Genomic DNA, 12,967 nt, shown 5'->3' with positions numbered 1-12,967 from the left:
TAGATGTTTGAAATGACAAAAATGCCCATAAAACCAAGATTATAAACTTATAACCAATACCTCATTTTCGATTCATTCAAACTCATACGCAAAGGATGAGATTAACCATAGTTAAAAGAATATATAAAAAAAAGTCCTTGATTTTGGAAAAAAAAAACATCTAAAAGGTTATCAACAGTTATGATACACGATATAATAAGATGATACAATAAAATACAATGTTAACGGTTTAAGAATAAGAATTTTTAAAATGCAAAAAATAATATTAAATATCATTAATTACTATTACTATTACTATCTATAATAATATATATAATTGAAAACCCTAAAATCCTACGTGTCGTGATGTAGTCGCTTCCTCATTTTATGGAAGTCACCAGATTGCTTAATTTTTAAATGGAGGCCTCTCATTGATTTAACCCAAATTCATAGGTATTGGTCTTACCAAAACCAGATAGCTCTTAACCGGGTAATAACATCTAATTAAATTAAAAATTAATCTTACCATTTATTTGATAGGAAAATCCTATAAAATAGGGATATACTAAAATTTAATGTTCAATTTAAAAAGAAAAAGATATTATTTATAATTAATAAACAATTTTATAGTAAAAAACATAAGCGAGTCATGGGTCACCAAATCCATATAGCTTTTAAACGGGTTATAACATATCATTTTTTTATGAAACCATTTCTTTATCAAACCCTAAGTATTCTATTAACTTTCTTGTAATAAAGAAAATTAAAATTCAAAAAGTAATATTAAAAAACAAAAAATGTAAAACAACCATTCTCTCAAGCCATCAGATTGTTTTATTTGTAAATGAAGGCTTCTCACGCATTTGACTCGAATTCACGGGTAAAGGTCTCACCAAACCCATATAGCTCTTAAACGGGTTATAACATCTCATTATATTAAAAATTAATCTCATCAAATATTTAATATGAAAATCCTATAAAATAGGGATATACTAAAAATTAATATCCTATTTTATTTAAAACAAGATATTATTTATAATTAAGAATAAATAAAATTAAAATCCAAATATACATATATAAATATTGAAAAACGAATAATGTAAAACAACCCCCGTAATACAGAGGATAAAATCTAGTATATAATAAAAGAGAAGTTTGGTGCCGCTAGGCCCTCACTAGGCCAAGTGGCGACACCAAACTGGTCCACGTCATTTTTATATTTATATTTTGTTTTAGTATTGGCATGCGTGACAAACGTTACGGAAACCAATCGAACGCCAATTTTGTTTTTTTACATTACGGAAACCAACTGAATTCGTATAAACTCACCACATCAACGTCCGGGATCGACAAGGCTTGGGTTTTGACGCAATTTGTTTTAGTTCCGGTACCATAACGAACATAATGAAAATCGGCCGGATGCCTGTTTTGTTTTGTTTTTTTAGTTGTGGTAAAACGAATGTGATGTTACCCGACCAAAATTGCATAGATTCACCGAGTTTTGTATTAGTTCCGGTATTGCAATAAACTTGAAGGAAACCGACCGAATTTGCGTGGACCCGCCGTCACAACGTTTAGGATTTATTGACAGACGCCACCCCAATGGTCCGCTTAAATTTTTTAAATATTTTTTGCTTTATTTTTGGTTTTCATTCCGATGCTATAACGCGCATAACCGAAACCAACCGAATTCGCATCAACTTACCGCCGCAGTTTATCGACCTAACCGGCGCAATGCACAAACCGGGTTTTTCAAATACCCGGGGTTCGGGTATGGAACCGGGTTCGGGTATGACCGGGTATTGGAAAATCGAGTATTGGCAATACCCGGGTCGGGTTGGGGTCCGGGTATTCTCTCTAAAAACCATACCCTATGCATCAAGTTCGGGTCGGGTATCGAACTGGGTATTCTAAAACTGGGTATTTGAATACCCTATTTACGGGTAGTGAAAAAACCCTATTTTTGGGCTTTTTTCGGATTTTATTGGATTTTTTAAGGGGTTACAATTTTTAGAGGTATTTTCGGGTATTTTTCAGGTATTTTTGGGTAATTTCGGGTATAGATCGGGTATTTGAAAAACCCAGTTTCGGGTATTGGAAAAACCCGGTTCCGGGTATGGAACCGGTTCTGGTTTTCGGGTATTACTGGGTATAAATCGGGTCCGGTTCCGGGTACGGGTTTTGGTACTAAAATGCATACCCTATCCGTACCTTACGAATAGGGACGGGTACGGGTTCGGGTATTAAAAACCCGGGTATAAAAAAAACCGATTCCAGATATCTTTTTCAGGTCCAGTTCCGGGTTCGGGTTTTTTGTGCACCTTTAGTTTAACTAGTATGTCTCTTACTCTCTTTGTTGATTAAACTTTGGGCTTTGTTTCTTTAGGCCTAGTTTGTTGGTCCAGGTTAGTTTGGGCTTACTTGTATGGGCTTTGTCCCTAGTCAGTAATAAGATAAACCTTTAAATTATTAACCGTGAATATAAGTAGAAATACAACATTTTTTTTAACCTAATGAAACCAAATCATAAATTCTATATTACGTACGATGATGATGACGACTCCAACGAATTCTTCTTTCATCAAACTCAACCCTGTGGTTCTTGCTTTGAGAATCCGTTTTCGGTTAGCTCTAGGATTCGCTTCTCGTAACACACTTTCGGCTTCCCTACACTATACTAGCCATCAACATCCATGCATACGTGACAAAGTTAGGAACATGGATGATGCATTGCACCGGTTCGATGAAATGATTCAGAGACGCCCTCTTCCGCCCGTTGTTCAGTTTACTCAGTTGTTGAATGTTGTTATCAAAATGAAACGTTTCTCTGAATCGCTTCGCCTTTTCAAACAAGTGTGCGCCGTTGGTGTTCACGTCGATCAACACTTGATGAATATTGCAATCAAGTGTTGTTGCCGGTTGCATCGCACAGATGAAGGTTTTGCGGTATTAGGCTCGAACCTCAAGCGAGGTATTAATATTACACCTGATGCACGCACGTTTAGTGCGCTCTTAAATGGACTAATCGTAGAAAATAGGATTGTTGAGGCGGAGATATTGTTTAATAAGCTAATAAAACACAAACTCTGTGAACTTGATGTTGTTATGAATAAGAAAACAATGATTAAGAGGCTTTGTATGTTTGCAAATAATGTGGAAACATTTGATGTATTGGTTAATGCATTTTGCAAGGAGGGGAAAGCCGAAGAAGCGGAAGCGCTTATAAACCTCATGGTTGAGAGAGATATGGTTCCTGACGTAGCGACATACACTTCACTTATAGGTGGTTATTGTATGCGATATGAAGTAAAAAGTGCAAGGAAAGTATTCGATTCGATGGTGTCTAGAAATATCGTTCCGAGTATTATAACTTACAATACTTTATTGGATGGGTATAGCATGAAATGGTCTATGAAAGAGGCCATGGATTTGTTTGATGAAATCATTAGAAAAGGCTTGAAGCCCAGTTTAGTCACATACCACATGATGATACATACATTGCTTCTATCTGGACTTTGCAAAGACATTCTTCGAATCGAAGAGCCTGTCTCTTGGTTTCATTTGTATGGTCGTGGAAAACTAAATCCCGATATTGATGTGTACGCTATCCTCATGGATGGTGCGATAAAATGTGGCAAGTTTGATACTGCAAAGTTTCTTTCTCATGAGCTAACTCTGAAAGGTTTGCAACCTAATATTCGGATGTACACAGTGATGATCAATGGTTTATTGACTGAAGCAAAAGAGTTGTTTTTAAAAATGGATGAGAGTTGTGTCTCGAGAAATAATGTTACTTACTGTGTTCTTCTCCGAGAGTTTCTGAAAAAGCAACGGTATGATGATGTGGAGACTCTTTTGCAGGAAATGAATGGAAAAGGTTACTCTCTGATGCTTCTACTCTAACACTGCATTCTTGAGTTTTTTTATTTATGGGTTTGGAAAAGAAAAGATAAGAAATCTTTTTTTTCATTCTTGAGTTTTTTCATTAAAAGAAAAGAAAGAGAATGGAAAGAAAAGTTGGGGTTTTTTTCCTCCAAAACTTTCCAGCCAAATATGGCTGGATTCGAAAGAAAAGTTTATAGTCATGTATAATATTACTAATTTACCCTATTTTTTCCTTCATATCTAACTCAATAATAAGGACATGATTGTAAAGTTACAATTTTTTTCCAATATTTTCCTTTCTATCTAACTCAAGAATGTAATTAACAATTTCTTTTCTATTCTTTTATTTTAACTCGAGAATGCCTTTTAAATATATAATTTCTTTTCCTTTCTTCTCCTATCCAATCTTATAATTTCTTTTCCTTTTATTTTAAACCCGAGAATGCAGTGTAAAGTTGCTAGTATATCAAATAAAAGAAGATTTACTAAATTTAAGTATGCTTTACTTGTTACCTGAGCTTTTTCCAAAAGAATTGGTCTAGATAATCATCTGTGTGTTTTTATGGATGTTGAGTGTTTATGTATCCTAATCCTATCCTGTTTTTTTCTTTTTTCGCTTTCGTTTTCGTTTGAAATCTAGAATGTGTATGTCAGGTTGATAACAATTTCTTTTTATGGGTAATGTCTATTTCCGTTACTGATTATTTTTCTTTCTCTATTGATGGACTATGACTAGCACATCATATGTTGCATCTGCACACTCAATCATCTTACTGTAGAAAACCCAAGTGAGAAAAATACACAATTAACTAACTCTTGGTAAATTTAGATGATAAAATGTCAGGTTTATCTTATCATTGACTTGAAATATTAATGGAAATGGTAGTATTTTACTTTTTTTTTGTAGATGAAAGGGATTGAATGTTGGGTTTATCAAATCAGTTTCGGATTATTTGAACGTTGAGATTTCGAGTTGAGATTTAAGCTCTGGTTAAAATTGAGATTTAAAACACAATAATGCAATATAAATCGCAATAGAATATGATGCCATCGTTCAAGTTAACATAAAAACCATTGAGAAACTCCCAACACAAACATACAGACAGTAAGATCCCACTCATAGCAAGATTTGGGAAGGGTGAAATAAAAACAAGCGTTTCCGCTATCACGTTATCTTCGCCAGAAAGCAACTATCTTAGAATGTTGAGTTTTACATCCAAATATGATTTTATTTATATTTCAAAACTACATTTTGTTCAGTAACAAACACAAAAATACAGGCCTTTAAAATGTTAATAGAGGCTCCTGTAGTTGATGACAGTGGCCTCGTCCTCCGGAGCATCAAGGTCTTGGTAGCTGCGCAGCATTTCAATTATTAAGAATTAAATAACTTCTAAATCTCTGCAACCTGCTATATCAATTTATTAAATACCTTGCCTTCGTAAACGGCGAGGACCCTGTCGAAATGATGAAGGTGCCCACTGATCGGGGGCCCATTTCTACCACCGCCTTCAAAAGGGGGTGGCCCAACTTGATCTCGCAGCATCCTCATTGCAACTTCTGGAGGAGCGGGGACAAAGGGACCCAATGGACTACATATTTACTATTGCTGTTTCTGCCATCATGTTCTCTCCGGTTATCCTTCAATCGGTTAGCAAAACCGGGCCTACGCCTTTGACGTCTATCCTTCTGTAAACAGATTCGAGTATCTTAACAACAGTTTGGCACATAACAGGTAAAAAGATTTTGACAAAAGTTTGAAGCTGAAGTAGCATGTCAGAGTGTAGTTAAAATGGGATATTATCAAATAAATGATGTAAGAATATTAACCGAGGATTACCATTTACGTTTGCAGACTAGAAACAAACTTACATTTTAACACCAACTTCAAATTAGGTTTGCAGACTAAAAACCAACTTACATTTGACCATCAAATTTAGCAGGCAAGTTACCTTTTGTTACAAAGTGAAGCAATAAACGCCACATTCAACCAGTGACAGTTGCAGGTCTGGTTTGCTGATCTGTTTAGCTTGGCTGAAGTGCCATCTTATTTTTTTTCATATAGTGTATGCCACTTGGCATCTGATGTGACATGACATCTAACAAATACTATCACATTTTTAAGATTATATTTCAAACTTGTAAATTAAGTTGCCACTTAGAATTGTAAAAGTAAGCGTTCGCATGTGCATACAAGGCACATAGCATCAACCAGTGCCACACCGGCAATTTACTGGTAAAGTCAGTTAAAATGAGAATGGTTGCAAAATCGGTAATAATTTGCAAGTTGGTTCGTATTTTGAAGATAAATGTAAAGTTTAATACTAAATCATGCAGTCAACCCTATTTTTAAAGAGAAAAATCAGACAGCATAAACATACACGGCGATCCAGAAGAAAGTAACAGAAGTGAAGGTTTACCTGTAACGATGGCTGCATAATAGGTATCCCACCAGGTGCGTCTTCATCACTACAAAATTTGAATAGTATAAACAACATTTCTAAAAATAGAAAAAAGGGCGGTTACAAAATGGCCAAAAGAACTATGAAAAACTAAATGTAGCAAAGACTACTTGCAGAAAGCAAAGCACCCTAGATAAAAAGTTAATTGAAGTCCTGGGCTTAACATTCATTCTGGTTCAAGAGACTAAAGCTCATGCAAAGGTTAACAGGAGGGAAACAGCGCTTATAAGCGCATTTTGAAGTACACAGGCATAGCCAACAAACAAATATAAAACACATATTAGCCTTAGATTAATAGCAGAGTTTATCAAGGTTGCAGCTTTGTTTAGAATAATAGCAGCATAATAGACCAACATTGCAAAAATATAGGTGTATATTTCTCCTAATACTAATTAACTTCACATGTTGATCCACTTCTAAAATAAGTTATATTGAACTATCTTCAACAAGTGCATGTGTATGCATTTAGCATCAGCGTAATCAGCTTGATTTAAAAGGAAAAAGAAAACAAAAATTACCATGTTAAGTACTCTTTCCAACAAAAAAGAGCTCATCTGTTCGATCATGAGTGCAAAAATTTAATACAATTTTCACATGAATACACGATGTACTTAAATTCACATATAGTTGGTTGTCATGTAATCTCTGTTAGGTTCCTTTTTGTTTATATTAGTCTTTTGTATTGATGTTCATGTAATGGGCCTTTTTGTTTACTTCAGACCCAAGAGAAATAATCTTGTAAAGCCCATCGGGCCATTGATGTGACTTACTTCTCATGCATGCTTCCCTATAAATAGGAAGCATGCCATGAGAAGTAAAAGGAGTTGCTAGTGCATGTAATTATAGTTGTTGATATTCAAAGAGAAAAACCTTTTGTTATAATTCTCTCTTTCTCTCGGCTCTCTCTTCTTCTCTCAAACTAATAGAAAATAACATCTCAAGATCCGAGACCGCTTAGGTGGCTTAGTGTGATTTCCGCTAGCACTAAGCTCGGTTAATCCAAGACTATTGTTAGATCCACCCACGTTGGGACCTACAATTGGTATCAGAGCTTCGGCTCACTAGTTGAGGGTTTTTGGATCACAACATTGTGTTTTAATCTTGAGAAGAAGAAAACAAGTGTTCTTGCAAGATAAGTTCACAAACACCACAAAAACAAGAAAAGTACAAAAAGAATCGGCAAAATCTTCATAAAAGATTTAGAAAGTGTTCTTGGTGAAGATAGCAAATGTTCAAGTTCTAGATCCAAAGGTTTTTGTTATAAAAGTGTTGAAGACTAGTGTTTACGGGTTTGAAAAGTGCTGAAATTAACAAGTGAAAATTTTCACTTCTCATGGCATGAAAATCAGTGTACCAACCTTTGACCTAGTACTGACGGGTTAGGTGGAGCAGATCCCAAGAAAGATTGCTTCTAGAAAACAGAACTTTTTCGCATCAAAAAGTTTTTCGCTTCGCTTGGAAAACTTTTTCGCTTCGCTTCACTGTTCACATTTCGCTTCGCATAGAATTTTTTTCGCTTCGCATTACTGTTCATCAGATTTTTTTTGCTTCGCTTAGCTGATCTTTTTCGCTTCGCTTGGTTTCACTTTTTCGCTTCGCTTGAAAAGGTGTTTCGCGAGAAAAACTTACCTGTGTTGAATTTTTAAGCTGTTTAAAGTTTGCTAAGTGTTTGAGACTTCTAAAATCATGACAAGCACGGATTCTGAATTGTTGAAGGGGTATTTGTTGTTGGAAAATCAAGTGGGAACACCTACAAAGCCACCAAAATATATGACCTTGGATGATAACTTTGCAGATTTCAAATGGAGGTTTATGAACTATATCTCATTGACTGAGACTGATTTGATGAGATGTTTTGAACAAGGTCCTCATGTCCCGTGACTCGCACTGATGCTGGGGAACAACTTAAGGCTCCAGAAAACTATGATCAAGCAGACAGGGACCTGTTAGCACAAGATAAGAAAGCTTATCTCATATTGACCGTTTGCCTTTCAAATGAGATCACTGAAACTCTTCGTGAACACACAAGTGCCAAGGGTCTGTGGGAAGCACTTGTTGAGAAAGTTGAAGGCAATGCTGAAATTAGGGAAAACAAGAAGGCCCTTTTAAAAGAAGAGTTCAATATGTTTAATCATCGTCAAGGTGAAGCTGTTTTGGAGTTGGTAAAGAGATTTGAGAAGTTGATGGTAAGAATTAGGGCTGTAAGTGTCAACATTGCAAATGCCGAGGTCAACCACAAGTTGACGAATTCATTGCCATACAGCTGGAGTACCAATACTGTCACAATCAAGAGAACTACCAATCTAAATATGATGTCAAACACTGACTTGATATCCACTATCAAGTCATTTGAAATAGATGAGCAGATGAGAATGAACAATCATCTAAGTTCTTTGAATCAAGCTGGAGTGAGTTCTGCTTCCTCAATGCCAACTGCTTTCATAAGCAAAGCTCAACAGAATGTGTATCCCGTGACCACTCCTAAGTACTCCCCAAGTGTACCTTCACAACCAACAGCATTCATCTCAACCAGTAATCAATCAGATTCTTCCAATACAAGTTCGTTTCAAAAGGCAGTCGACAGTGCGGTTGCCCAAGCCTTAAAAGCTCAAGGGATTTCCTCATCTTCAAAACCTCAACCAAGCAAACATTCAAGTTTCTGTGAAGCACTACCCATGTTGAATGACTCCAACATCGCAATAGTTCACGCTTTTCTGTCAAGCCATGAAGAGTTGATGCAAGGAAATCTATTACCACCACAGTTTGAAGCTGGAGATTTAAGAGATATCAATCAAAAGGATCTTGAAAAGATGGATATCAAGTACCAAATGGTAATGGCGGTGCAAAGAGCTACAAACTTTATGAAGACGTACGGGAAAGATAGCTTCAATGATTCTGATAGAAAAAGGATTGGGTTTGACAAGTCGAAGCTGCGATGTTACAATTGTGGTGAGATGGGTCATTTCTCTCGAGAATGCACGAATCCATCAAAACCTGCAAATGATATTCGTGTGACTGAGGTGACAGAGGAAGAGAACAGCAAGGCTGCAGGAAAAAGGCATGAGGTGCAGAAACCAAGCAGCTCATCACAAAGAATTGGAGGTCATCCACACAAGGGCCACTCAAGCTCAAACTCAAAGGCCCTTGTCTCCCAATCGGAGGTCCAAGTTGGTGTGGATTGGGATGATCAATTCCAAGAGCTGCAGAATTCTCTCAACATGGCTGGCATGGCTCTCACAAACAATGAAGCTTCTTCATCTGCTGCTGCAAGTTCTGATGCGTCACCATTTGATGAGGTAAAAAGAAATCTTTGCTCTCAAGCTTGCGTAAATAAATTTACATAGTATAGATATCTTCAGGACGAAGTTTTGAAAGAAAACGCAAAACTTCGTCAACTAAATGCTGAATATGTAAAGGCTGATAAGATATATGTTGAAAAGATTAAAACATATCACGATGATGTTGCAAATCTTAAACTTAAAATCTTTCAAGGAGAGCACAATGTCATCTATTACAAGGACATTGTAAATAAATTAAAAGATGAAATTGAAAAGTTAAAACTTGAAGTTTCTGACAAAAGGGAAAAAGAAAAACAAGTTGAAAGATTTGAAGCTTCATCTGAACAATTAGATAATCTTATCAGAGCTCAGAGAAGTACTAAAGTTAAATCGGAACTAGGTTGTGATTATTCAGCGGTGCCTCCACCAATGAATGATAATTGCACTTGCCTACCCCATTTTAGCTATAATACTTCTCCTGATGAAGAGATGGCCTATGGTATTGGTAAACTACCAAAACTAGTAAAATTTGTTTCAGCTGCCTCTCCATCAATAGCTCAAATTTCATCATCTAATAATTCTAACATCAACATGTCTTGTGTAGCAGGTGATGTAAGTGGTGGGAAGGTTAACCAGGGTTGTAAACCAAAGGGAGAGTTAGAACCACGCTTTGAATCCTGTGTGGGTCTAACAAAATCAATTAACAATCCTGTTTGTAACAAAGTGTGTAAATCAATGATAGGAAGTTTAAGGTCTAGATCAAAGGATGTATTTTGTGAATCATCAAGTGATGACAGTTGTATAAATGTTTGCAATGAAAGTGAATGTTCCTCTTCTGATTCAGAATGTGAAACTGTATTTGATGAAACCGTCGAAGTCAAGGTTAATGAACAGACTAGTCACAGCTGCTCATCAACTGATAATAAAATTGAGAACTTAATAAAAGAGAAAATTAGCTTTGAAAATGAAAAGCCAAGCACTTCATGTAAATATGTGCCACCCAAGAAAACTTCATTTTCTCAAAATACAAATTATAACAATAGTTCTCAATATTATGATCAATTTGATAGTGACTTTTACTACTCTCGACAGAAACCTAGGCAATCTAATTATTTTGCAACTCATCATTCAAATGCTTACAATTATCAGTCAAATAGAGGTCACCAACGTGTTAACCAAACTACATCACCTCATCCCACATATCTCAGTGAGCTAGATGTCTATAAATGCAACCAAAGAAAATGTTGCTTCATTTGTGGAAATCCGTCTCATCTTGCAAGACATTGCAAGAACTGGCACAAACAACAAAGAGACTTCAACAATAAGTTTGGTCAGACATTCCCTAGGTATAATGCTCAAACCAAGAAAATGCCCAACCAAACTTACACTTCAGCCAGTGAGACAAATTTAAGATCCAAAAGAACCGAAAAACCGAAGAAACCATTTTTGCTAACCCAAAGAGAAAGAAAGCGGTTAGCTAAGAATTCTGAAGCTGAAGAGCCCAAGGGCTCTTCAAAGGTTTTCTCAAAGGCTAATCAAGAAGATTTTGTGGTTAAGCCTAAACCAAAACGAAGGCAATCCAGAAAACTTTTCCAAAACCGAGGAAACCATAATTCAAGTTCCTCGAGGAATTGTTCTTCAGATTCTGATTCACCAAAGGATTATATTTTCAGAAATTATAAAATTAAACTTGGTGATTTTTTGTTTAACTTTCCCGAGACAAGAGTGTCTCGGGAAACCCTCAACTAATTGGTTCTTCGTGTGTATAGGGTCAGCCTGGACGACCTGTCAACAACATTTGGTACTTGGACAGTGGCTGCACCCGACACATGACAGGAGACGAATCGCTGTTGTTCGACATCAAACCATTCAACGGTGGTCACGTTTCTTTTGCCGGTGACATTGGAGGAGAGATAACAAAACAAGGGAAGGTCTCAAATGGTACTTTGACATTCGATGAAGTCAATCTGGTGGAACAGCTCAACCACAACCTGCTCAGCGTCTCTCAAATCTGTGATAAGAAATTTTCAACCCTATTTACTGAAAATGAATGTCTCATTCTGAAACCAGGTTTTAAAGTCCCTGAAGAATGGATTATGATGCGTACTCCGAGGCACAACGATGTCTACATTTTGGACATGAGAAGCAATTATTCCATGCGGTCTGCTTCTTGCTTGATGTCCAAGGCCTCGGAGAACGATTCATCCTTATGGCATCGACGGTTGGGTCACGTCAACTTTAAGAACTTGAACAAGTTGGTTAAAGGTGACCATGTGAGGGGTTTGCCAGTAAAATCTTTTCACTGTGCTGAAAAATGTTTATCTTGCTCTAAATGCAAACAGCACAAACTCCCTCATAGGCCCAAGCTTGTCAATTCCATCAATTTCACTCTTCAGTTGTTGCACATGGATCTTTTCGGTCCAATTCAACCAATGGCAATAGGTCGAAAAGCCTATTGTCTGGTTATTATTGGTGACTTTTCACGTTTCAGTTGGACATTTCTGTTAGGGCACAAGGACGAGACGTCACAGTTTCTGCTCAGGTTTATCGTGTTGGTTGAGAATCAAACTGATAAGAAGGTGAAATGTATCAGAAGTGACAACGGCACAGAATTCTGCAACAAGGTGGTGAATGAATTCTGTCAAAACAAGGGAATTGTTCATCAACTCAGCGCTCCTTACACTCCCGAACAAAATGGGGTGGCTGAGAGAAGAAACCGTACTTTGGTGGAAGCCGCTAGAACAATGCTCTCATATTCCAAACTACCATTGATTTTCTGGGGTGAAGCTATCAACGCTGCTTGCTTTACCCAGAATTGTGTGCTTCTAAACAAGACTCCGTATGAAGTCTTCTATGGAACGAAGCCAAGGGTAAATTTCTTCAGAACGTTTGGATGTCCCTGTACCATACTCCAAACAAATGTTGGAACAACCTCCAAGTTTACTGAAAAGGTGGATGAGTGCCACATTGTTGGTTATTCTGCTGATAAAAGTGCTTATCGCGTGTATAATAAGAAATCAAGAGTAATCTTGGAGTCCTTCAACATTGATTGGAAAGAGTTAAACCCTACTGATGCACACAATGGTCCGGACTGGATGTTTGATTATGAAGGATTGTTCAAGAAATTTCGTGGAATGTACATGACACCAGTTGTACCATAGGTTTCCCCTGTTGTTTCTCCACTTGTTCAACCTGATGATGATCAGTCTATCCTGATGCATGCTGTTTTGAAAGATCTTGGACATGTTGACATAGCTGCTGCTGCACCTATACTTAATGTACAACCCGTGGCTAATAAACAAGCCCCGGTTGTTGTTGAGCAGCGCTCTGTCGACACCATTGAAATGCCAGCTGTTGAAGACA

The sequence above is a fragment of the Bidens hawaiensis genome, unplaced genomic scaffold (genome assembly GCF_021521415.1).
Source record: "Bidens hawaiensis isolate Kalapana, Puna unplaced genomic scaffold, B.hawaiensis_p1.1 tig00017050_1, whole genome shotgun sequence".
In the NCBI taxonomy this organism is placed as follows: domain Eukaryota; kingdom Viridiplantae; phylum Streptophyta; class Magnoliopsida; order Asterales; family Asteraceae; genus Bidens; species Bidens hawaiensis.
Note: the sequence above shows the minus strand (reverse complement) of the source record.